The following is a 24,404-nucleotide window of genomic DNA, read 5'->3' as shown; positions in this document are numbered from 1 at the left end:
AAAGGAAATCAAAGTAGGCTATGAAATAATAGGTACTCTAGAGTATGGCACACAGGCTGAGTGGACATTTTCAGTCCAGAAGTTTTCGGGGGACATGACTTCTGGGTTTACAGACTACGGGTATGAAAGCAGACAAACATCCATGCCCATTGCTCTGAAGCCCTGGAAACTATATCTTGGTTCACGTCACACAAGCAAAGCGTGAAGTTAACTCATAACCACCATACCGGTCTTTCCCACAGAGAGCTCAGCAACATCTGACTAGGTGCAAAAATGACTATTACCTTCTTTAAAGGTCAGGTCCCAAAGTAGTCACTAATATGATAAGTTCCAGAAATGGCTGACATCATTCCTGATGAGAGGAGCCTTTAGTAGCAGGAGAATCTATTAAATGAAGCAGTTTAGGCACACAGGGTTGGATTCATCCAATTTAACTTCAGTCATCTGAAAGTTTTGTGTCTAGACTGTAAGAACCACCTCGGCTGCCTGACAGAGAAAGGTGTGTGTAAGGGTGTGTGGCAGCAGAGTACCTGCTCCTTTAAAGGTATCTGGTCAAGGACTTTTTCCAATGCAACAAGGGATAACAGGCAAAGGAGGAAGCCCGAGCAAGAACATGTAGGGACACAAACCTGATGCAAACGATAAGGGAGGCTGTAATGGGAACCAAACCTGGTCAGTCACACTCACATGGGAGTGTGAGAATGTCTATTCCAGTGAGGTTGTCAGATCGGGAACCTTGTAGGTGTGTGTAAGGGTGTGTGGCAGCAGAGTGCCTGCTCCTGTAAAGGTATCTGGTCAAGGACCTTTTCCAATGCAACAAGGGATAACAAGCAAAGGAGAAAGCCCGAGCAAGAACATGTAGGGACACAAACCTGATGCAAATGATAAAGGAGGCTGTAATGGGAACCAAACCTGGTCAGTCACACTCACACAGGAGTGTGAGAATGTCTATCCCAGTGAGGTTGTCAGATTGGGGACCTTGCCAATTGGGAAACTATGGGAAAAAGGAGGGAAGCCAGAAACAAAATACACAGAGGCACAGACCTGAAAAAGCAAACATGGAGACAGTGACAAGAAACAAATCTCACCACTCACACTAATTGAAGACCTATTAATTGTCTGTGTGCCTCTGGAATATATGCTCAGCTTTGCTGCTGGTTGAACCTGCACATGGGAAAGTGGCAGCTGTGTCCCCCAGCCTGGGCAGAGAACCTGGGTCCACAGGCTGGGCTCCAACTGCTGGGCAGGAGGGTCCTGGGCCAGGGCAGCTGGAGGAGGCAGCCATGTGCTTCTACATCACTTAACAAAGTGTTGCTCCAAAGAGAGATTAATCCTCCTATACATCCTAAAACAGGTGCCTGGGAAATTCCAGAGAATACCTAGGGTTTGTAATCTGAAATGGCAAGCCTAAAAAAAAGAACAGATAACAGGGGATTACAAGAAAAAAAAAAAATATAAGAACACATTTTAAAAAATGGGCACAGAAAGAGACTTTACAGGTTTTATAGAACTGACCCTGAAGAGCCTGTAGTTCCTTGGCAGGCACAAGATAACTTTTGCAGGTCACTGACGAGGCTAACATGGTACTAGTAACTGCTACCCAGTTTCCTCCATCAGGTATGGAAATTTCAGGAATCTTTGAATGTCTGAGGAAATGTCCCAATTCTGTAATTGGAACAGGCAAAAATATGGCAGATAAGCCTCTATTCATCTGTCCATACATCCTGCTCCTCTGCTTGGCCCCCTTTATTTACTGCCTTTTTTTTCCCCTCTCTCCATTTTCAACTGTTTTACTTGTATCCTCTCCATGTATTTTTTTTTTCCCTGGTGATGTCTTTAGGGATGTAACAAGTGTGAATATTCAACTTTGTCAGTGTCCGCTCCTTGCACTCCACCAGTAGGACTTTTTTGGATGACACAGACAATGTGCTCAGCACAAGCAGCTGAGAAAAGCATTATCTTAGAGGCAACCAGCAGGTCACCAATATAATTCTATAGAAGTGCTTTTAAGTGCGAAAATCAAGTGATCTCCAAGCACCGTGGCAGGTTTGTCTGAAAGGGAATCAAGCGAGGGAGTCACAGCCCGGGGAAGGAAACCAAACTCAGAGCAGGTGTCCCACACAGCACTGCTGAGCACGAATTAGCTGCCACAGGATTGAGGCTATTCAAAAAGCAGCAGTTAAGAGGAGTGACAATTGAGAAAAGCTACACTTAGCCAAGCAGATGAGAGCACGATCCCACATGTGCTAAGGGGGATGAGAGTCTGAAGATGGGGTGCTGTGGCTGACACCAGGGAGCTGAAGTTGGAGGTGGACCCTGAGTTCAGCGTCTTGTAAAGCACGACCGAGGATGGGAATGGGAAGCTGAAATGAGGTGAAGGGATTGGACCATGCTATTATTTTGTAACTGTGATATTCTGCAAATCATTTACTTCAACCTATTCTTCCCATACAGCAAAGAAGGAGCTGTGAAGAACATGCAGTGCAGACTGCTTGCCTGCATGAGCCAGCCCCCCGGCCGCAAAGAGTTGCAGTCAGTGGCTTCATGTCCAAGTGGTGAGCAGTGATGAGTTGTGTTCCTCGTGCTGGTACTACTGGAACCAGTGCCTTTTAACATCTTTGTTGGCAACATGGACAGTGGAATTGAGTGTGCCCTCTGCAAGTTTGCCAATGACACCAAGCTGTGTGGCCCCCACACTGGAGGGAGGGGATGCCACCCAGAGCATCCGTTTGAGAGGTGAGCCCGTGGGCCTGTGTAAACTTCATGAAGTTCAACAAGGCCAAGAGCAAGGTCCTGCATCTGAGCTGGGGCAATCCCAAGCACAAATACAGGCTGGGCTGAGAATGGCTGGAGAGCAGCCCCAAGGAGAAGGACTTGGGAATGTTGGTGAATGAGAAGCTCGACGTGAGTTGGCAATGTGCGCTGGCAGCCCAGAAAGCCAACCGCAACCTGGGTTGCATCAAAAGAAGCATGGCCAGCAGGTTCAACAGAGGTGACTCTGCCCCTCTACTCTGCTCCCGTCAGACCCCACCTGGAGTACTGCATCCAGCTTTGGAGACCTTAGCACAAGAAGGACATGGACCTGTTGGAATGAGTACAGAGGAGGGTCACGAAGATGATCAGAGGGCTGGAGCACCTCTCCTATGAAGACAGGCTGAGAGAGTTGGGGTTGTTCAGCCTGGAGAAGAGAGGGCTCCAGGGAGACCTTATAGCAGCCTTCCAGTACTTAGAGGGAGCCTACAGGAAAGACGGGGAAGGACTCTTTTATCAGGGAGTGTAGCAATAGGATGAGGGGTAATGGTTTTAAACTGAAAGAGGGGAGATTTAGATGAGATACTAGGAAGAAATTCTTTACTGTGAGGGTGCTGAGACACTGGAACAGGTTGCCCAGAGAAGCTGTGGATGTCCCATCCCTGGAAGTGTTTAGAACCAGCCTGGATGGGTCTTTGGGGCAATCTGGTCTAGTGGGAGGTATCTCTGCCCATGGCAGGGGGATTGGAACTAGATTGTCTATAAGGTCCTTTCCAACCTAAACCATTCTATGATATAAAGAAACTTCTGGGAACTCTTATGCTGAAAGCATTGGCAAGTTTTCCTTAATACTACGAGAAAACTACCCAACATGCTAGCTATATCATATAAAAAATAGCTTTTAAAATATGTTGTCAATGCCCAGCACATGACAGTTTTGTGATGGATAATACGAAGCCAGACCACAAGTATGTAGGATAATTACAATCTCAGCCTGAATCTACCCCAAAAATACGTGCTACACAACATGTCCAGGGAGAGAAAAATGTGCTAGAGACCACAGGGCCATGTAAGACTAAGAAAACAAACAAACTTTGAACTCTAGGTAGCGTACCAATACTTGAAAATTGCAGCTAGCTGGATGATTATCAGCCTTAAAGTTCACTTCAGGTACTGTGCTTCTGAAAGCAGAGATGTGATACCAGATTATGCAAAACCCAATTTTATTAAATAAAACCTGGCTATAGGACTTTTGAACTGAGTACTACAGAGTTCCCATCTTATGTCCTAGCATTAAGTGCCATAAGCGTCACTTTCTTTCTCTTTATTTTGAATTTATTTCTCTCACCTTATTTCATTGCCTGAAATAATCTCCAAAATTTATTTCAGGATGAGCTAAATTGCCCTCTTAGAGATGCTTGCAGAGGTGCTTCTAGTTCTGCCAGCAGAACTGGAGCCTTACACAAATAACTCAGTTACAGATATTTTAACTTAATACGTATAGGTTAAGAACGAATGAATCTTATCCGAACATGAATTATGGCCAGGTGTACTGCAGCAATCCGCTCTGATGATGGCAAAAGTATGAGTATTCGTGGTGTAAGCTGTCTCATCTAGCATGAGAAATCTGCACTAGACTCCAGACACTAAAATCTAGACTCCTTTCATAGCTGATGAGGGGAAGTAAAGTCTATTCAGATGCAATTTATGTCATGCATTTTAGATATTTACATTAGAATGAGACAGTTTTTTTCCCAGAAGTGCTAATTTCTGTCTACAAAGAGGCATCAGAGGTAGATATCCGTATCTCACCAAATGAGTCTGACACTACCAATTCAAAAGAAAACATTGCAATACCATTATATATGCAGAGTAAATATCAAATGCAATTCGTAGACGCTTCTAACAACTGAGCATCTAAAGATTTGGGTACTCTCAGAGAACTTACCTACACTTAAAGGTGTTGAATCTTGCTGAGTAGCTGTTTGACATATGTATTTTGTAGCTTTGTTGGTCTATGTATTAGATGTCCTTGCTGTCCCTTCCACTACTTTTCCAGATGCTGATGAAACCTAATTTGTGTTAGGGCAAATGTTTCCTGCTTAGTGCCCTATTCTTTTCCAAATAATTCCTGGCGTTCCACCAGATTTTCTTAAGGCAGGCATCCAACATTTTCACTGAGCTGCAATGACTCCAGGCTATCTGCCATGAGAGGCAGCAGTGGTTTAGAGTCCATCATTCTGTGGTCTCCTAGGGTCATTTTCCCTATTGCTTTGCCTTTATCGACTTTGAATTCCATCTGCCATTTTATTTCCTGCAATTCAGTTGAGAGCCTTCTTCAGCTCTTCACAGTAAGCTCTCGTTTTTACTGACTAGCTTAGTAGATTTACAACTGGACATCTTTGTCAACACTCTGCTTTAATAACTGTAAACAGATTCTTGCTAAAAATTGAGTGAGGAGACAAAGAAATCTGTCTGAACTATGTATCTCTTGAACTGAGCAGGTTCTGGTTAGCAAATTTCCCTGGATTTAGACCCATGTCAGACATGGTCCTGTAGATTGAGCAAGATCCTGGCAGGGATCAATTCATAAGTTGAGAGAGGTCACAGTGCCAGGCTAGCAATCAGGCCTCTTGATAGAGACTCTCCTGGCTGCCATGTAACCCTAGACATCTTCCAGAAACCTTGGGCCATGTCAACCTGATGTTCACTCCCTGATCTCCCAGCTAGCCACGCTTGGTGCACAGTATTCCGAAGCCAGGAAGAAAGAGGTGTTGCCCTACAAACGTTGGAGGTGTTGCATGAGAACAGCAAGAGGTAAGAATCAAAAGCACGAATCCAAAGACTCACTTGTGAGGCCTGCAGGAAGCCAGATAATTTTTAAGTAAATAATCACTGAAGCCTCCTATGTAAAGAAAGCAAAGAAGAGATCAGAGCAAACAACCTACAGAAGCCAGGGTATGAACACAGCGAGCTGCCCGATGGGCTGGGACACGCCAACAATTCCAGCAGGTATCCTCTGTATTGCAGGTCCCTTCTGTTACATTTACTCACTTTTTGTTATTCTTTTAAAGAACCAAAAGGAGGTGCAATCATCATATTTAAGGTCAAGGTTTTACGCAGGTCTCACAGCAAGTAAACTCCTCATGTGATTCGGACCCAGCTGTACGATACACCGCAGCTTGGAGCTAAGTTTTACAGAAGAGTGATAAATTACATTTACAATGGAAACGCTGACAACCTCTCAGCTTCCTAGCACTGTTACAGGATGTGCAAATGTAAAAGCCACAGCTCGAAGAGCTCTGTCGGTGAACTGACATTCTAGGTATTATGTTGACTGACTGATCGGATCTGAAACGTATTTGACATGGCAAGCACAGACCAAAACATCCCACGGTTCAAAGAAGCTGAAAAGTATACTGATGGGAAACAACGAGCTGAGCAGTCATCAAAGGAAAAGTCTTGGCCCTGGCCTGTTGCTACTAGACATGCTAGTTCCATGCTACGTTCTTCTCATCCTGTTTTCTGTTTTAATTGGACACGTTGCGCTGGGGCAGGCAGTACGTTTTTTAATGCAATTCCAACAAGTTTCAAGTTACTTTCAACAGATCACAGTTACTGAATTACTTCAACATTTCAAATGTTTCTAGCAGATGAATACTCACCTACACACTTTCATCTTTATGCTGTTTTCCTTGAAGAGAGTAGTGGGGTATTGCTACGTGTAACATAACAGTGTGCAGGCAGCAAAACATACCTCTCTTCAACGACTCCTCTGCTATAGCATAAGGTAGAAATTAACCTGGCAAGAGCCTTGGGGAAAGAAAGCCTGAAGACCTGTTGCAAGTTCCTCAATTCACATTTGTTTGGAGTGACTTCTCCAGGGCATCCAAAGCATCATCTGTTCCATCTCTTCCCAATGTGGCATGAGTTAACCAGTACCCAAAAGCAGAACACAATGTGTTTCAGGGCTTTTCTACACCCTGGTACCATACACACAATGAAAAAATGGGAGATTCTACTCCAGACACAATGCTTTTGAAATGGTTCATGGTCATTTTAATCCTGACTCCATCAGAGTTGAGCACACTACTGACCTGAATGGTTGGTCCGATTAGCTGTGCTCGTGTGACACAGCATGACAGCATGCACAGAGCAAACTAAGGAGCATGGGGGCTGTGAAAATCTCTGGAACTTACTTTTCATAGTACCCAGTAACGGACAACTCAGTCTTACTGGTTTACTAACTGGCAATCACCACAAGACCCCTTCATGCTGACAGATGATTTGCCACTCTCTATGCCCTTAATACTCGTATTGACAGTTCCTAGTACCATGTGCTGAAAAGAGCCTAGTGTGGTCCCCCAGTTCATGGCCATGAACTGCTCAACAGGATTTGTCGAGCAAAGGCACCTTGCCTCGAGATCTGGGTGCTCTGCCAGCATCCATCCATCCATCCACCCATCCCAAGGGATTTAGACCTACTCACACAGATGGACGCAGAGAACTCTTCACCCAGGCCTCAAATCCGCATAATGAGGAGGTCAGTGCTGGCCACTGAGTGAGGTGAAGGAGTTGGTGTTCAGAAAGAGCCGTAAGAGGATAAGGCTAAGGGAGAAAGTTCCCAGAGCTGAGCACAGTTACACCACAGGTCCTCAGTACCACCTGGCAGGAGAAAATGGGCCTGATTGCTCAGGAAGTCAGCAAGATTATTAACAAGGTCACTTGAGAGAGATGAATGAAAAGTACAGGGAGATGATGAGGTGCATACACCTTCTGGGGAGGGGTCAGAGAATGAGGTCTATTTATCCTGGACCCAAGAAGACCAAGGCGGGGAATGTAATTCCTCTTTTATCACTCACCATATAGGAGAAGACAATCTAGAAACAGCAATGTGACATCGCATCCTACAGGATACAGGCTGTGGGTAAATGGTTATGAAATTTTCTCCTAAACAAGAAGGAAGGCGCTGCTGTATGACAATTTCACCAGGAAGATGTCTTCAGCAAAAGCAAGCAGGGGAGTTAAATGGGCAGTTTTCTGCAGGTTGAAAAATATCCATGGGCAATTTAAGACTATTCACCTTAGAAGCCTCAGACTAAACAAGCTGATTGATTTATTGACCTTCTGTCTTAACAATGGGTTTCAAAAAAAAGAAAAAAAGAAGTTAAAATGGCCTTGGATCAGAGCAAGGTTCAGACTCCTGGAAAAATAAGAAAATGCTGAACCCAGTTACAGGCCTTTTTTGGAAACATAATATGCATAGAATTGTTAAATTGGGAAAATACAGAGGGAAGGCGGGATATTAAAGTTAGCAAATGCTTTTCTTCGAATTGAAGGACTAATTGCACAGCCCCCACACGTGAGCACATAGCACTGCAGTCTCCCACCACACCAGTGCAGGCTGCACTCACTGTAAAAACCTTACTGTAAAATATGGCAGTGTTTTACTGTACGGCCCCACCATCACATATTAAGGAGTTTCCTGCTATGATAGTGTGGGCAAGCTAAATACAGTCACATCTTTGATGTGCAGCTTTACCCTGAGTAACCTCTGTGGAAAAAATGATGAAGCCACAGCAGAGCTCAAAAAACACAGGGCACCAGATCACAGGGGAGAGGGCCTGGGAGAGAAAGAGGGAACATTTGGGATAAATGGCGGAAAATTGAGGCACAAAAGTCTCCTCCAGACCAAACCACAGTCTTGGACCGCCCCTCCTTAACCACCACACGTGCTCACGGGGTGAGATAACACCAGAGGAGAAAACAGGGCTGGCTGGGAGTGCGGGCATTGGGAGGCACTGGGAGACATGGGACACACAAGCGCACCCCAGGAGCTAATAAGCAACTGTCAGGGCTTCCCAACCTTTTGGCAACAGCCTGACTCCTTCTTCACCTTATCTCCTCCTGGGCACCCCTGAATCACCACCGTTTCTCTTCCCCCGAGGGGTGAACCCACCAAGGGAGAGCACGTTGCCCCAGCATCCCACTCTCCACTCCTTCCCAGGATGACTCTCCCTTTAGAAACCACTTCCTTTAGGTATGAAATATCATGTGTCTGGTCTCTATTCGAGTTTTCTTGGAAAGTCTGAGTAAAATTAGTTCAGCTGCTGAGTTATGTCAGAAAGGGAAGGGGAAAAAAAAATCCCAGCTCTTTCCCCACGAGCTCCAAGTGGAATTTTTGCACTCACGTAACTCAAAATCGGCTTGGTATAAAAAAATGCTAAACTCACTTCTCTGTTTCCCATGAGTCTTAAAGGTCCCTCCAATAAATTTAGTTAGCGTAGATGTTGGGGACGTGGAAGAAGCAGGAGGGAAGCAGCATTGCTGGCTCTAGAACATTCACCTGCATTTTTTCAAACTGAGCTGTCACATCTCTTAAAGGATGCCCCTCTAATGCCAGCCCATCAGCTTGGGCAGATCAACCCTGCATGCCCTCGCTCCTTGAAGGAAACAATATTTGGTTAGATAACATTCAGAAACCCTTCAGCATCTGGGGTAAGAACCTAAACTTCAAAAAGACAGGACAGATTGGGAATCAGGCTACCAGTGTAACAGCATGTGCAATTTCTATTCTCAATTTCCCTCCAGTCCCTCACAAAAGAGAGAGGGAATTTTCCTCCCCGAGCAGCTGTTTTACTGTCCCAGAGCTCCAAGCCAGGGCTGAAGGGTCAGGGGTACTGTATAGTTTTCCTCTCCACGCCACACACAGCCCAGCTTTGTAGCACCAGGTTTGGGTTTCCAGCACTGCTCTTTGTCCCCTCACTCAGAAAATGATAGGATTAAGGTGGTGGGGACAGGGGGGAAATGGTTCTTGGACTGCAAAAATGGCAAATGCATTCAGAGAGAACAGAGCCGCACTGTCAGAAGAGAAATGCCCTGGTATATAGTTACTCCTAAAAAGCTCTCCCCTTAAATGGGGTGTTTAATGGCATTAAATGCACCCCTCATGGAAAAACCTTTTTAAGCCTTCAGCTTGAAATAAAGCTGATAAATCTGCAGTAGAGAAGCCATTAATCTGTTCTACCATGTCACTCCTCATGATCCGAGTGGAGGCAGTGAGTCATTTTCACACAGATGGAGGGTGATGTTTTTCTGTTCGTGGGGCACTGGTTTTTACTGCTGTGTTTGATGCCAATACAGAGGGATTACTTCATCCCACCAAGAGGAAGCTCCCCCACCTGCAAGACGAGGAAACCTTTTCCTTGGGGTGATGTGGAGAGCAACATGTTAACAGTGTCTTAGGAATAGCAGCCTACCTGCCGTAACCCTGCCAGAGGTTCCCTTTTGGCATTAAAGTGTGTGGCTTTTTTGGTTCTGCTGGGCTAGAGATGAAGAAATCAGAGAAAACCCAACACTTGGGGGGTGGGTGTGTGTATGCACACACATGAATCATAGAATCATAGAATGGTTTGGGTTGGAAGGGACCTCAAAGATCATCTAGTTCCAACCCCCCTGCCATGGGCAGGGACACCTCCCACCAGACCAGGTTGCCAAAAGCCCCATCCAGCCTGGCCTTGAACACTTCCAGGGATGGGGCAGCCACAACTTCCCTGGGCAACCTGTTCCAGTGACTCACCACCCTCACTGTAAAGAATTTCTTTCTGGTATCTAATCTGAATCTTTTTTCTTCCAATTTAAAACCATTTCCCCTTGTCCTATGAAGAAAAATTAGACTCTCATTCTACAACCTGATTCCATTTCACTCAATGGAAAACTCAGCACACACATCCCCTGCCTTGGGCGTCCTGCAACCTGCAGCCTCATGGCGAGAGCAACCTGGAAAAGGGCTGGTACCTCTGGGCACTACGCTGCCTTTTGAGGGCTGTGCAGCACGCTGAGCTAAGAGCAGTCAGACCTGAGAGATGCCCACACAACACAATGCTGCCCACCACCAGCGAGATGGCCCTGTGGGGGTGGGATGCTCCCCTTTCCCAGTCAGCATCCCACTCACGTTCCCCTCCAGCCCAATAAACAACAGCTTCATGAGGAAGCAGCTCCCAGGCTGGGGAAGCCGTGGCACTCTGGAGAGCCCGTTGGCTCCGGGCAGATGGTAAGGGGGCAAACACTCCCCTCCAACACCGTCCCTTTCATCTCCTCCTCTCCTTGGTTAAAAGCCAGCAGCCACTACCTTGGGAAAGGTGCCACCTTTACAAGGCAGACCCCGATGTGCGCCGGGGCTGAGCATCCCGCAGCCACATGTGGGGCCAGGGCACAGCACCCCAGTGCCACCAGGCAGACAACCCTCCAGCTGGGGATGTTCCCAGAGTCACCCTTTTATACTAAATAACCGTTAAAGGACACAAGTCCTTAATCTCTGAGTTGCCCCAGCACTCATTCAAAGCTGACACCTTGTCTTCCATTGCACAAGAGATGCCTGACTCAAATTGGGAGACCAGGAGACCCACCACCCTGCACATGCATTTCCATAGGGCATCCAAATACGATCCTGGCTCACGGGGGGAAACCCCACTATGCCTGTATGACCCACGTGTGGCGGCCCCGCTGTGTGCAGTGACAAGAAACAAATCTCACCACTCACACTAATTGAAGACCTATTAATTGTCTGTGTGCCTCTGGAATATATGCTCAGCTTTGCTGCTGGTTGAACCTGCACATGGGAAAGTGGCAGCTGTGTCCCCCAGCCTGGGCAGAGAACCTGGGTCCACAGGCTGGGCTCCAACTGCTGGGCAGGAGGGTCCTGGGCCAGGGCAGCTGGAGGAGGCAGCCATGTGCTTCTACATCACTTAACAAAGTGTTGCTCCAAAGAGAGATTAATCCTCCTATCCATCCTAAAACAGGTGCCTGGGAAATTCCAGAGAATACCTAGGGTTTGTAATCTGAAATGGCAAGCCTAAAAAAAAGAACAGATAACAGGGGATTACAAGAAAAAAAAAAATATAAGAACACATTTTAAAATATGGGCACAGAAAGAGACTTTACAGGTTTTATAGAACTGACCCTGAAGAGCCTGTAGTTCCTTGGCAGGCACAAGATAACTTTTGCAGGTCACTGACGAGGCTAACATGGTACTAGTAACTGCTACCCAGTTTCCTCCATCAGGTATGGAAATTTCAGGAATCTTTGAATCTCTGAGGAAATGTCCCAATTCTGTAATTGGAACAGGCAAAAATATGGCAGATAAGCCTCTATTCATCTGTCCATACATCCTGCTCCTCTGCTTGGCCCCCTTTATTTACTGCCTTTTTTTTCCCCTCTCTCCATTTTCAACTGTTTTACTTGTATCCTCTCCATGTATTTTTTTTTTCCCTGGTGATGTCTTTAGGGATGTAACAAGTGTGAATATTCAACTTTGTCAGTGTCCGCTCCTTGCACTCCACCAGTAGGACTTTTTTGGATGACACAGACAATGTGCTCAGCACAAGCAGCTGAGAAAAGCATTATCTTAGAGGCAACCAGCAGGTCACCAATATAATTCTATAGAAGCGCTTTTAAGTGTGAAAATCAAGTGATCTCCAAGCACCGTGGCAGGTTTGTCTGAAAGGGAATCAAGCGAGGGAGTCACAGCCCGGGGAAGGAAACCAAACTCAGAGCAGGTGTCCCACACAGCACTGCTGAGCACGAATTAGCTGCCACAGGATTGAGGCTATTCAAAAAGCAGCAGTTAAGAGGAGTGACAATTGAGAAAAGCTACACTTAGCCAAGCAGATGAGAGCACGATCCCACATGTGCTAAGGGGGATGAGAGTCTGAAGATGGGGTGCTGTGGCTGACACCAGGGAGCTGAAGTTGGAGGTGGACCCTGAGTTCAGCGTCTTGTAAAGCACGACCGAGGATGGGAATGGGAAGCTGAAATGAGGTGAAGGGATTGGACCATGCTATTATTTTGTAACTGTGATATTCTGCAAATCATTTACTTCAACCTATTCTTCCCATACAGCAAAGAAGGAGCTGTGAAGAACATGCAGTGCAGACTGCTTGCCTGCATGAGCCAGCCCCCCGGCCGCAAAGAGTTGCAGTCAGTGGCTTCATGTCCAAGTGGTGAGCAGTGATGAGTTGTGTTCCTCGTGCTGGTACTACTGGAACCAGTGCCTTTTAACATCTTTGTTGGCAACATGGACAGTGGAATTGAGTGTGCCCTCTGCAAGTTTGCCAATGACACCAAGCTGTGTGGCCCCCACACTGGAGGGAGGGGATGCCACCCAGAGCATCCGTTTGAGAGGTGAGCCCGTGGGCCTGTGTAAACTTCATGAAGTTCAACAAGGCCAAGAGCAAGGTCCTGCATCTGAGCTGGGGCAATCCCAAGCACAAATACAGGCTGGGCTGAGAATGGCTGGAGAGCAGCCCCAAGGAGAAGGACTTGGGAATGTTGGTGAATGAGAAGCTCGACGTGAGTTGGCAATGTGCGCTGGCAGCCCAGAAAGCCAACCGCAACCTGGGTTGCATCAAAAGAAGCATGGCCAGCAGGTTCAACAGAGGTGACTCTGCCCCTCTACTCTGCTCCCGTCAGACCCCACCTGGAGTACTGCATCCAGCTTTGGAGACCTTAGCACAAGAAGGACATGGACCTGTTGGAATGAGTACAGAGGAGGGTCACGAAGATGATCAGAGGGCTGGAGCACCTCTCCTATGAAGACAGGCTGAGAGAGTTGGGGTTGTTCAGCCTGGAGAAGAGAGGGCTCCAGGGAGACCTTATAGCAGCCTTCCAGTACTTAGAGGGAGCCTACAGGAAAGACGGGGAAGGACTCTTTTATCAGGGAGTGTAGCAATAGGATGAGGGGTAATGGTTTTAAACTGAAAGAGGGGAGATTTAGATGAGATACTAGGAAGAAATTCTTTACTGTGAGGGTGCTGAGACACTGGAACAGGTTGCCCAGAGAAGCTGTGGATGTCCCATCCCTGGAAGTGTTTAGAACCAGCCTGGATGGGTCTTTGGGGCAATCTGGTCTAGTGGGAGGTATCTCTGCCCATGGCAGGGGGATTGGAACTAGATTGTCTAAACAAGGCCAAGAGCAAGGTCCTGCATCTGAGCTGAGGCAATCCCAAGCACAAATACAGGCTGGGCTGAGAATGGCTGGAGAGCAGCCCCAAGGAGAAGGACTTGGGAATGTTGGTGAATGAGAAGCTCGACGTGAGTTGGCAATGTGCGCTGGCAGCCCAGAAAGCCAACCGCAACCTGGGTTGCATCAAAAGAAGCATGGCCAGCAGGTTCAACAGAGGTGACTCTGCCCCTCTACTCTGCTCCCGTCAGACCCCACCTGGAGTACTGCATCCAGCTTTGGAGACCTTAGCACAAGAAGGACATGGACCTGTTGGAATGAGTACAGAGGAGGGTCACGAAGATGATCAGAGGGCTGGAGCACCTCTCCTATGAAGACAGGCTGAGAGAGTTGGGGTTGTTCAGCCTGGAGAAGAGAGGGCTCCAGGGAGACCTTATAGCAGCCTTCCAGTACTTAGAGGGAGCCTACAGGAAAGACGGGGAAGGACTCTTTTATCAGGGAGTGTAGCAATAGGATGAGGGGTAATGGTTTTAAACTGAAAGAGGGGAGATTTAGATGAGATACTAGGAAGAAATTCTTTACTGTGAGGGTGCTGAGACACTGGAACAGGTTGCCCAGAGAAGCTGTGGATGTCCCATCCCTGGAAGTGTTTAGAACCAGCCTGGATGGGTCTTTGGGGCAATCTGGTCTAGTGGGAGGTATCTCTGCCCATGGCAGGGGGATTGGAACTAGATTGTCTATAAGGTCCTTTCCAACCTAAACCATTCTATGATATAAAGAAACTTCTGGGAACTCTTATGCTGAAAGCATTGGCAAGTTTTCCTTAATACTACGAGAAAACTACCCAACATGCTAGCTATATCATATAAAAAATAGCTTTTAAAATATGTTGTCAATGCCCAGCACATGACAGTTTTGTGATGGATAATACGAAGCCAGACCACAAGTATGTAGGATAATTACAATCTCAGCCTGAATCTACCCCAAAAATACGTGCTACACAACATGTCCAGGGAGAGAAAAATGTGCTAGAGACCACAGGGCCATGTAAGACTAAGAAAACAAACAAACTTTGAACTCTAGGTAGCGTACCAATACTTGAAAATTGCAGCTAGCTGGATGATTATCAGCCTTAAAGTTCACTTCAGGTACTGTGCTTCTGAAAGCAGAGATGTGATACCAGATTATGCAAAACCCAATTTTATTAAATAAAACCTGGCTATAGGACTTTTGAACTGAGTACTACAGAGTTCCCATCTTATGTCCTAGCATTAAGTGCCATAAGCGTCACTTTCTTTCTCTTTATTTTGAATTTATTTCTCTCACCTTATTTCATTGCCTGAAATAATCTCCAAAATTTATTTCAGGATGAGCTAAATTGCCCTCTTAGAGATGCTTGCAGAGGTGCTTCTAGTTCTGCCAGCAGAACTGGAGCCTTACACAAATAACTCAGTTACAGATATTTTAACTTAATACGTATAGGTTAAGAACGAATGAATCTTATCCGAACATGAATTATGGCCAGGTGTACTGCAGCAATCCGCTCTGATGATGGCAAAAGTATGAGTATTCGTGGTGTAAGCTGTCTCATCTAGCATGAGAAATCTGCACTAGACTCCAGACACTAAAATCTAGACTCCTTTCATAGCTGATGAGGGGAAGTAAAGTCTATTCAGATGCAATTTATGTCATGCATTTTAGATATTTACATTAGAATGAGACAGTTTTTTTCCCAGAAGTGCTAATTTCTGTCTACAAAGAGGCATCAGAGGTAGATATCCGTATCTCACCAAATGAGTCTGACACTACCAATTCAAAAGAAAACATTGCAATACCATTATATATGCAGAGTAAATATCAAATGCAATTCGTAGACGCTTCTAACAACTGAGCATCTAAAGATTTGGGTACTCTCAGAGAACTTACCTACACTTAAAGGTGTTGAATCTTGCTGAGTAGCTGTTTGACATATGTATTTTGTAGCTTTGTTGGTCTATGTATTAGATGTCCTTGCTGTCCCTTCCACTACTTTTCCAGATGCTGATGAAACCTAATTTGTGTTAGGGCAAATGTTTCCTGCTTAGTGCCCTATTCTTTTCCAAATAATTCCTGGCGTTCCACCAGATTTTCTTAAGGCAGGCATCCAACATTTTCACTGAGCTGCAATGACTCCAGGCTATCTGCCATGAGAGGCAGCAGTGGTTTAGAGTCCATCATTCTGTGGTCTCCTAGGGTCATTTTCCCTATTGCTTTGCCTTTATCGACTTTGAATTCCATCTGCCATTTTATTTCCTGCAATTCAGTTGAGAGCCTTCTTCAGCTCTTCACAGTAAGCTCTCGTTTTTACTGACTAGCTTAGTAGATTTACAACTGGACATCTTTGTCAACACTCTGCTTTAATAACTGTAAACAGATTCTTGCTAAAAATTGAGTGAGGAGACAAAGAAATCTGTCTGAACTATGTATCTCTTGAACTGAGCAGGTTCTGGTTAGCAAATTTCCCTGGATTTAGACCCATGTCAGACATGGTCCTGTAGATTGAGCAAGATCCTGGCAGGGATCAATTCATAAGTTGAGAGAGGTCACAGTGCCAGGCTAGCAATCAGGCCTCTTGATAGAGACTCTCCTGGCTGCCATGTAACCCTAGACATCTTCCAGAAACCTTGGGCCATGTCAACCTGATGTTCACTCCCTGATCTCCCAGCTAGCCACGCTTGGTGCACAGTATTCCGAAGCCAGGAAGAAAGAGGTGTTGCCCTACAAACGTTGGAGGTGTTGCATGAGAACAGCAAGAGGTAAGAATCAAAAGCACGAATCCAAAGACTCACTTGTGAGGCCTGCAGGAAGCCAGATAATTTTTAAGTAAATAATCACTGAAGCCTCCTATGTAAAGAAAGCAAAGAAGAGATCAGAGCAAACAACCTACAGAAGCCAGGGTATGAACACAGCGAGCTGCCCGATGGGCTGGGACACGCCAACAATTCCAGCAGGTATCCTCTGTATTGCAGGTCCCTTCTGTTACGTTTACTCACTTTTTGTTATTCTTTTAAAGAACCAAAAGGAGGTGCAATCATCATATTTAAGGTCAAGGTTTTACGCAGGTCTCACAGCAAGTAAACTCCTCATGTGATTCGGACCCAGCTGTACGATACACCGCAGCTTGGAGCTAAGTTTTACAGAAGAGTGATAAATTACATTTACAATGGAAACGCTGACAACCTCTCAGCTTCCTAGCACTGTTACAGGATGTGCAAATGTAAAAGCCACAGCTCGAAGAGCTCTGTCGGTGAACTGACATTCTAGGTATTATGTTGACTGACTGATCGGATCTGAAACGTATTTGACATGGCAAGCACAGACCAAAACATCCCACGGTTCAAAGAAGCTGAAAAGTATACTGATGGGAAACAACGAGCTGAGCAGTCATCAAAGGAAAAGTCTTGGCCCTGGCCTGTTGCTACTAGACATGCTAGTTCCATGCTACGTTCTTCTCATCCTGTTTTCTGTTTTAATTGGACACGTTGCGCTGGGGCAGGCAGTACGTTTTTTAATGCAATTCCAACAAGTTTCAAGTTACTTTCAACAGATCACAGTTACTGAATTACTTCAACATTTCAAATGTTTCTAGCAGATGAATACTCACCTACACACTTTCATCTTTATGCTGTTTTCCTTGAAGAGAGTAGTGGGGTATTGCTACGTGTAACATAACAGTGTGCAGGCAGCAAAACATACCTCTCTTCAACGACTCCTCTGCTATAGCATAAGGTAGAAATTAACCTGGCAAGAGCCTTGGGGAAAGAAAGCCTGAAGACCTGTTGCAAGTTCCTCAATTCACATTTGTTTGGAGTGACTTCTCCAGGGCATCCAAAGCATCATCTGTTCCATCTCTTCCCAATGTGGCATGAGTTAACCAGTACCCAAAAGCAGAACACAATGTGTTTCAGGGCTTTTCTACACCCTGGTACCATACACACAATGAAAAAATGGGAGATTCTACTCCAGACACAATGCTTTTGAAATGGTTCATGGTCATTTTAATCCTGACTCCATCAGAGTTGAGCACACTACTGACCTGAATGGTTGGTCCGATTAGCTGTGCTCGTGTGACACAGCATGACAGCATGCACAGAGCAAACTAAGGAGCATGGGGGCTGTGAAAATCTCTGGAACTTACTTTTCATAGTACCCAGTAACGGACAACTCAGTCTTACTGGTTTACTAACTGGCAATCACCACAAGACCCCTTCATGCTGACAGATGATTTGCCACTCTCTATGCCCTTAATACTCGTATTGACAGTTCCTAGTACCATGTGCTGAAAAGAGCCTAGTGTGGTCCCCCAGTTCATGGCCATGAACTGCTCAACAGGATTTGTCGAGCAAAGGCACCTTGCCTCGAGATCTGGGTGCTCTGCCAGCATCCATCCATCCATCCACCCATCCCAAGGGATTTAGACCTACTCATACAGATGGACGCAGAGAACTCTTCACCCAGGCCTCAAATCCGCATAATGAGGAGGTCAGTGCTGGCCACTGAGTGAGGTGAAGGAGTTGGTGTTCAGAAAGAGCCGTAAGAGGATAAGGCTAAGGGAGAAAGTTCCCAGAGCTGAGCACAGTTACACCACAGGTCCTCAGTACCACCTGGCAGGAGAAAATGGGCCTGATTGCTCAGGAAGTCAGCAAGATTATTAACAAGGTCACTTGAGAGAGATGAATGAAAAGTACAGGGAGATGATGAGGTGCATACACCTTCTGGGGAGGGGTCAGAGAATGAGGTCTATTTATCCTGGACCCAAGAAGACCAAGGCGGGGAATGTAATTCCTCTTTTATCACTCACCATATAGGAGAAGACAATCTAGAAACAGCAATGTGACATCGCATCCTACAGGATACAGGCTGTGGGTAAATGGTTATGAAATTTTCTCCTAAACAAGAAGGAAGGCGCTGCTGTATGACAATTTCACCAGGAAGATGTCTTCAGCAAAAGCAAGCAGGGGAGTTAAATGGGCAGTTTTCTGCAGGTTGAAAAATATCCATGGGCAATTTAAGACTATTCACCTTAGAAGCCTCAGACTAAACAAGCTGATTGATTTATTGACCTTCTGTCTTAACAATGGGTTTCAAAAAAAAGAAAAAAAGAAGTTAAAATGGCCTTGGATCAGAGCAAGGTTCAGACTCCTGGAAAAATAAGAAAATGCTGAACCCAGTTACAGGCCTTTTTTGGAAACATAATATGCATAGAATTGTTAAATTGGGAAAATACAGAGGGAAGGCGGGATATTAAAGTTAGCAAATGCTTTTCTTCGAATTGAAGGACTAATTGCACAGCCCCCACACGTGAGCACATAGCACTGCAGTCTCCCACCACACCAGTGCAGGCTGCACTCACTGTAAAAACCTTACTGTAAAATATGGCAGTGTTTTACTGTACGGCCCCACCATCACATATTAAGGAGTTTCCTGCTATGATAGTGTGGGCAAGCTAAATACAGTCACATCTTTGATGTGCAGCTTTACCCTGAGTAACCTCTGTGGAAAAAATGATGAAGCCACAGCAGAGCTCAAAAAACACAGGGCACCAGATCACAGGGGAGAGGGCCTGGGAGAGAAAGAGGGAACATTTGGGATAAATGGCGGAAAATTGAGGCACAAAAGTCTCCTCCAGACCAAACCACAGTCTTGGACCGCCCCTCCTTAACCACCACACGTGCTCACGGGGTGAGATAACACCAGAGGAGAAAACAGGGCTGGCTGGGAGTGCGGGCATTGGGAGGCACTGGGAGACATGGGACACACAAGCGCACCCCAGGAGCTAATAAGCAACTGTCAGGGCTTCCCAACCTTTTGGCAACAGCCTGACTCCTTCTTCACCTTATCTCCTCCTGGGCACCCCTGAATCACCACCGTTTCTCTTCCCCCGAGGGGTGAACCCACCAAGGGAGAGCACGTTGCCCCAGCATCCCACTCTCCACTCCTTCCCAGGATGACTCTCCCTTTAGAAACCACTTCCTTTAGGTATGAAATATCATGTGTCTGGTCTCTATTCGAGTTTTCTTGGAAAGTCTGAGTAAAATTAGTTCAGCTGCTGAGTTATGTCAGAAAGGGAAGGGGAAAAAAAAATCCCAGCTCTTTCCCCACGAGCTCCAAGTGGAATTTTTGCACTCACGTAACTCAAAATCGGCTTGGTATAAAAAAATGCTAAACTCACTTCTCTGTTTCCCATGAGTCTTAAAGGTCCCTCCAATAAATTTAGTTAGCGTAGATGTTGGGGACGTGGAAGAAGCAGGAGGGAAGCAGCATTGCTGGCTCTAGAACATTCACCTGCATTTTTTCAAACTGAGCTGTCACATCTCTTAAAGGATGCCCCTCTACTGCCAGCCCATCAGCTTGGGCAGATCAACCCTGCATGCCCTCGCTCCTTGAAGGAAACAATATTTGGTTAGATAACATTCAGAAACCCTTCAGCATCTGGGGTAAGAACCTAAACTTCAAAAAGACAGGACAGATTGGGAATCAGGCTACCAGTGTAACAGCATGTGCAATTTCTATTCTCAATTTCCCTCCAGTCCCTCACAAAAGAGAGAGGGAATTTTCCTCCCCGAGCAGCTGTTTTACTGTCCCAGAGCTCCAAGCCAGGGCTGAAGGGTCAGGGGTACTGTATAGTTTTCCTCTCCACGCCACACACAGCCCAGCTTTGTAGCACCAGGTTTGGGTTTCCAGCACTGCTCTTTGTCCCCTCACTCAGAAAATGATAGGATTAAGGTGGTGGGGACAGGGGGGAAATGGTTCTTGGACTGCAAAAATGGCAAATGCATTCAGAGAGAACAGAGCCGCACTGTCAGAAGAGAAATGCCCTGGTATATAGTTACTCCTAAAAAGCTCTCCCCTTAAATGGGGTGTTTAATGGCATTAAATGCACCCCTCATGGAAAAACCTTTTTAAGCCTTCAGCTTGAAATAAAGCTGATAAATCTGCAGTAGAGAAGCCATTAATCTGTTCTACCATGTCACTCCTCATGATCCGAGTGGAGGCAGTGAGTCATTTTCACACAGATGGAGGGTGATGTTTTTCTGTTCGTGGGGCACTGGTTTTTACTGCTGTGTTTGATGCCAATACAGAGGGATTACTTCATCCCACCAAGAGGAAGCTCCCCCACCTGCAAGACGAGGAAACCTTTTCCTTGGGGTGATGTGGAGAGCAACATGTTAACAGTGTCTTAGGAATAGCAGCCTACCTGCCGTAACCCTGCCAGAGGTTCCCTTTTGGCATTAAAGTGTGTGGCTTTTTTGGTTCTGCTGAGCTAGAGATGAAGAAATCAGAGAAAACCCAACACTTGGGGGGTGGGTGTGTGTATGCACACACATGAATCATAGAATCATAGAATGGTTTGGGTTGGAAGGGACCTCAAAGATCATCTAGTTCCAACCCCCCTGCCATGGGCAGGGACACCTCCCACCAGACCAGGTTGCCAAAAGCCCCATCCAGCCTGGCCTTGAACACTTCCAGGGATGGGGCAGCCACAACTTCCCTGGGCAACCTGTTCCAGTGACTCACCACCCTCACTGTAAAGAATTTCTTTCTGGTATCTAATCTGAATCTTTTTTCTTCCAATTTAAAACCATTTCCCCTTGTCCTATGAAGAAAAATTAGACTCTCATTCTACAACCTGATTCCATTTCACTCAATGGAAAACTCAGCACACACATCCCCTGCCTTGGGCGTCCTGCAACCTGCAGCCTCATGGCGAGAGCAACCTGGAAAAGGGCTGGTACCTCTGGGCACTACGCTGCCTTTTGAGGGCTGTGCAGCACGCTGAGCTAAGAGCAGTCAGACCTGAGAGATGCCCACACAACACAATGCTGCCCACCACCAGCGAGATGGCCCTGTGGGGGTGGGATGCTCCCCTTTCCCAGTCAGCATCCCACTCACGTTCCCCTCCAGCCCAATAAACAACAGCTTCATGAGGAAGCAGCTCCCAGGCTGGGGAAGCCGTGGCACTCTGGAGAGCCCGTTGGCTCCGGGCAGATGGTAAGGGGGCAAACACTCCCCTCCAACACCGTCCCTTTCATCTCCTCCTCTCCTTGGTTAAAAGCCAGCAGCCACTACCTTGGGAAAGGTGCCACCTTTACAAGGCAGACCCCGATGTGCGCCGGGGCTGAGCATCCCGCAGCCACATGTGGGGCCAGGGCACAGCACCCCAGTGCCACCAGGCAGACAACCCTCCAGCTGGGGATGTTCCCAGAGTCACCCTTTTATACTAAATAACCGTTAAAGGACACAAGTCCTTAATCTCTGAGTTGCCCCAGCACTCATTCAAAGCTGACACCTTGTCTTCCATTGCACAAGAGATGCCTGACTCAAATTGGGAGACCAGGAGACCCACCACCCTGCACATGCATTTCCATAGGGCATCCAAATACGATCCTGGCTCACGGGGGGAAACCCCACTATGCCTGTATGACCCACGTGTGGCGGCCCCGCTGTGTGCTTCACGTGGGCAAAGAGCCAAGGCTCCGGGCACGTGGTGAGGAAGAGCCCGGCTGGACTCGCTCCCAGTCCTGGAGTAAACTGACCCAGCCTTGACTTCCAAGGGAGTCAGGAGAATAAACCCAGTGTGGGCACTGCCAGGATGCAGCCCCCACTGCCACCTCATACAGCAACAGGTTTGCATTTCTATTGCTTTTGAGGCCCAGTCTAGGGAAAAAAAATCCCAAACCAAACCACCAGACATTCTGTTGGAGGGGGGGGAAAAATAAACCGTGAAATTGATTTTTATTTTCAGTTTTAAACAACCATTGTTCTTTCTTACTTCATTTCAATCATTCATTGTATACTTCTCCTCCTTTTTTATCTGTTCCTGACATTACTGCATACCCCAAGTGCAGAAACCAGCTAGAAACCAGAATCCATCGTTCACTAGGACACACGACCCACTTCAGCACAGAAGATCCAAAATCTCCCCCATGAGTGTATGGGTGAGCACGCAAAGACCCTAGGCCTGCCAAATTTTCCGATTTTTCCAATAGTGGGAAAAATCTATTTGAACAAAGAACGGGGTTTTCAAGAATAAGAAAACTTCCTGCAGACTAGGAGTGAAAAGTCACCTGACTCCCTGCTTGATGAAGCTGCGGCTGAGTCATCCTCCATTCTCTGGCAAAGGCACAGAATTATTTACCAGAATTCTTAAAAAAGCAAAAAAAAAAAAAGTATACTTTTATTTTTCTGACTAGTATAAGCTCAAAAACTAATTTACCTTCTTGCATTCTAACATTTGCATTAGAATAATTTTTTTAAATATTTTTTAAAACCTTAAAATGTGTTTTAGAAGCAATACAGGGAAAAAAAAAAACACCACAGAAGAGTCACCATTTTTTCCTCCACAAATCTAAGTCTTCATGTATTTGTATAGAGAGCATAATTAAACACCCACACCGGGAAAAGAAAACAGACTCTGGACTTCGCTTGGATAAATATCGACAGTCCGAAAAGCAGTTTAGCGTGGATTTTTCAGCCTTTTGGTGGTTGGCATTTTGTGTAAGAAATAAAAATCTGCTTGTCGCTTCATAGATCTCTCCTGGAAAAGAATTTTTCGTGCATACATTGGACGGCAAGCAAAACCTACCTGCCTTGCACTACAGCGCATTATGCAGGAAACCTGCCGGACTAGGCACTTTCAAACCACGTCAGCAAAAATTAACAATAAAGGAAAAGCCTCTTTCCCCAAATATATCTACTAACCCCCTAAGCGAGTTAATCCTCATTCCTTTATAAGCTTAGACACATCTATCTATACAACTCCTTTTGGTATCTGGGGTGGGGGGGGAAATAAGCAGCAGGGAATGCAAACAGAACAGTACCGCTGCTCCCTCCCTGCACGACTGGATGATGATGGCTGCTCACCTAAATACAGAATTCAGCAGGCACCCGAAGGAGCCCCAGCAAAACGCAGGGACAAAAGGGCCTTCTTCGGCTTCAAAGCTCCATCTGGCAGCGTTTCTGCCGGGGCTGACAGGCGGCCGATGAGCACGGAGCCGGGGGGAGGCTCTGCACCTGCAAACCCTCTGCTCCCAGGGAAAGCCCTTCGTTTCCCAGGGGAGGCTCTGCCCCACGGGGCCGGGGCCGCAGGACGACAAAAACCAATTTTTTGGAAGCACGGCACGGCTTACCTGCAACGCAACATCGTTTAGCCCAGTCCCAAAGATTGTAATAGCATCCTTCCTTGGGTGGTATGGCTGCGGGAGCAGTGATGTCATGGGGAGGAAGCAGTAACAATCATGTGACTGCATCCTCCCTCTATAGAATATCTGATCCGAGACGCGGCCCCGGGGAGAGGGACCAGGCTGTAATCCCGCAGGATTAAACCGCAAGCCTCTTTACCCTGCCCTACCTATCCGGACACCATCAGAACATGGGGGGGCTTTTTCCACCCCCCCCTAACCCGAGTTAATTATTTTTAAAAGGGTTCGTGGATTTTTTTTATTTGTTTTTTTATTTGGTTTTTTTTTTTCCCAACAGCAGTAACGAGCACATTTTTCAGGAGGAAAAAGCCTAGTAAGTGGTTTGCTGCCTGCAAACCAGGAGGTGTTCCTGTTGACTCTGCAGCAACGCCCAGGTGTCATGTTTTCTTTCATCTCTATGAAACGCGTAATCACGGCAGCTTGGAAATGAGACAAACCACAATTTCACCATT

General features: G+C 46.3%; 1 protein-coding gene across 1 annotated transcript in view; it reads right to left on the bottom strand.

The window, feature by feature from the left end:
* The window catches only part of CLCN4 (chloride channel, voltage-sensitive 4), a 58,095-nt gene extending 34,137 nt beyond the window's left edge, over positions 1-23,958 (bottom strand). Inside the window, exon 1 of the mRNA XM_014960327.1 lies at positions 23,881-23,958. The gene's annotated coding sequence lies outside the window, so the exon portion shown is untranslated. The remainder of the gene's footprint in view (positions 1-23,880) is intronic.
* Positions 23,959-24,404: the final 446 nt, after the last annotated feature.

Source organism: Calidris pugnax, unplaced genomic scaffold, assembly GCF_001431845.1.
Source record: "Calidris pugnax isolate Ruff unplaced genomic scaffold, ASM143184v1 scaffold188, whole genome shotgun sequence".
Lineage (NCBI taxonomy): Eukaryota > Metazoa > Chordata > Aves > Charadriiformes > Scolopacidae > Calidris > Calidris pugnax.
The sequence above is the reverse complement of the archived record's forward strand: the minus strand, read 5'-3'. Positions and strand labels throughout refer to the sequence as shown.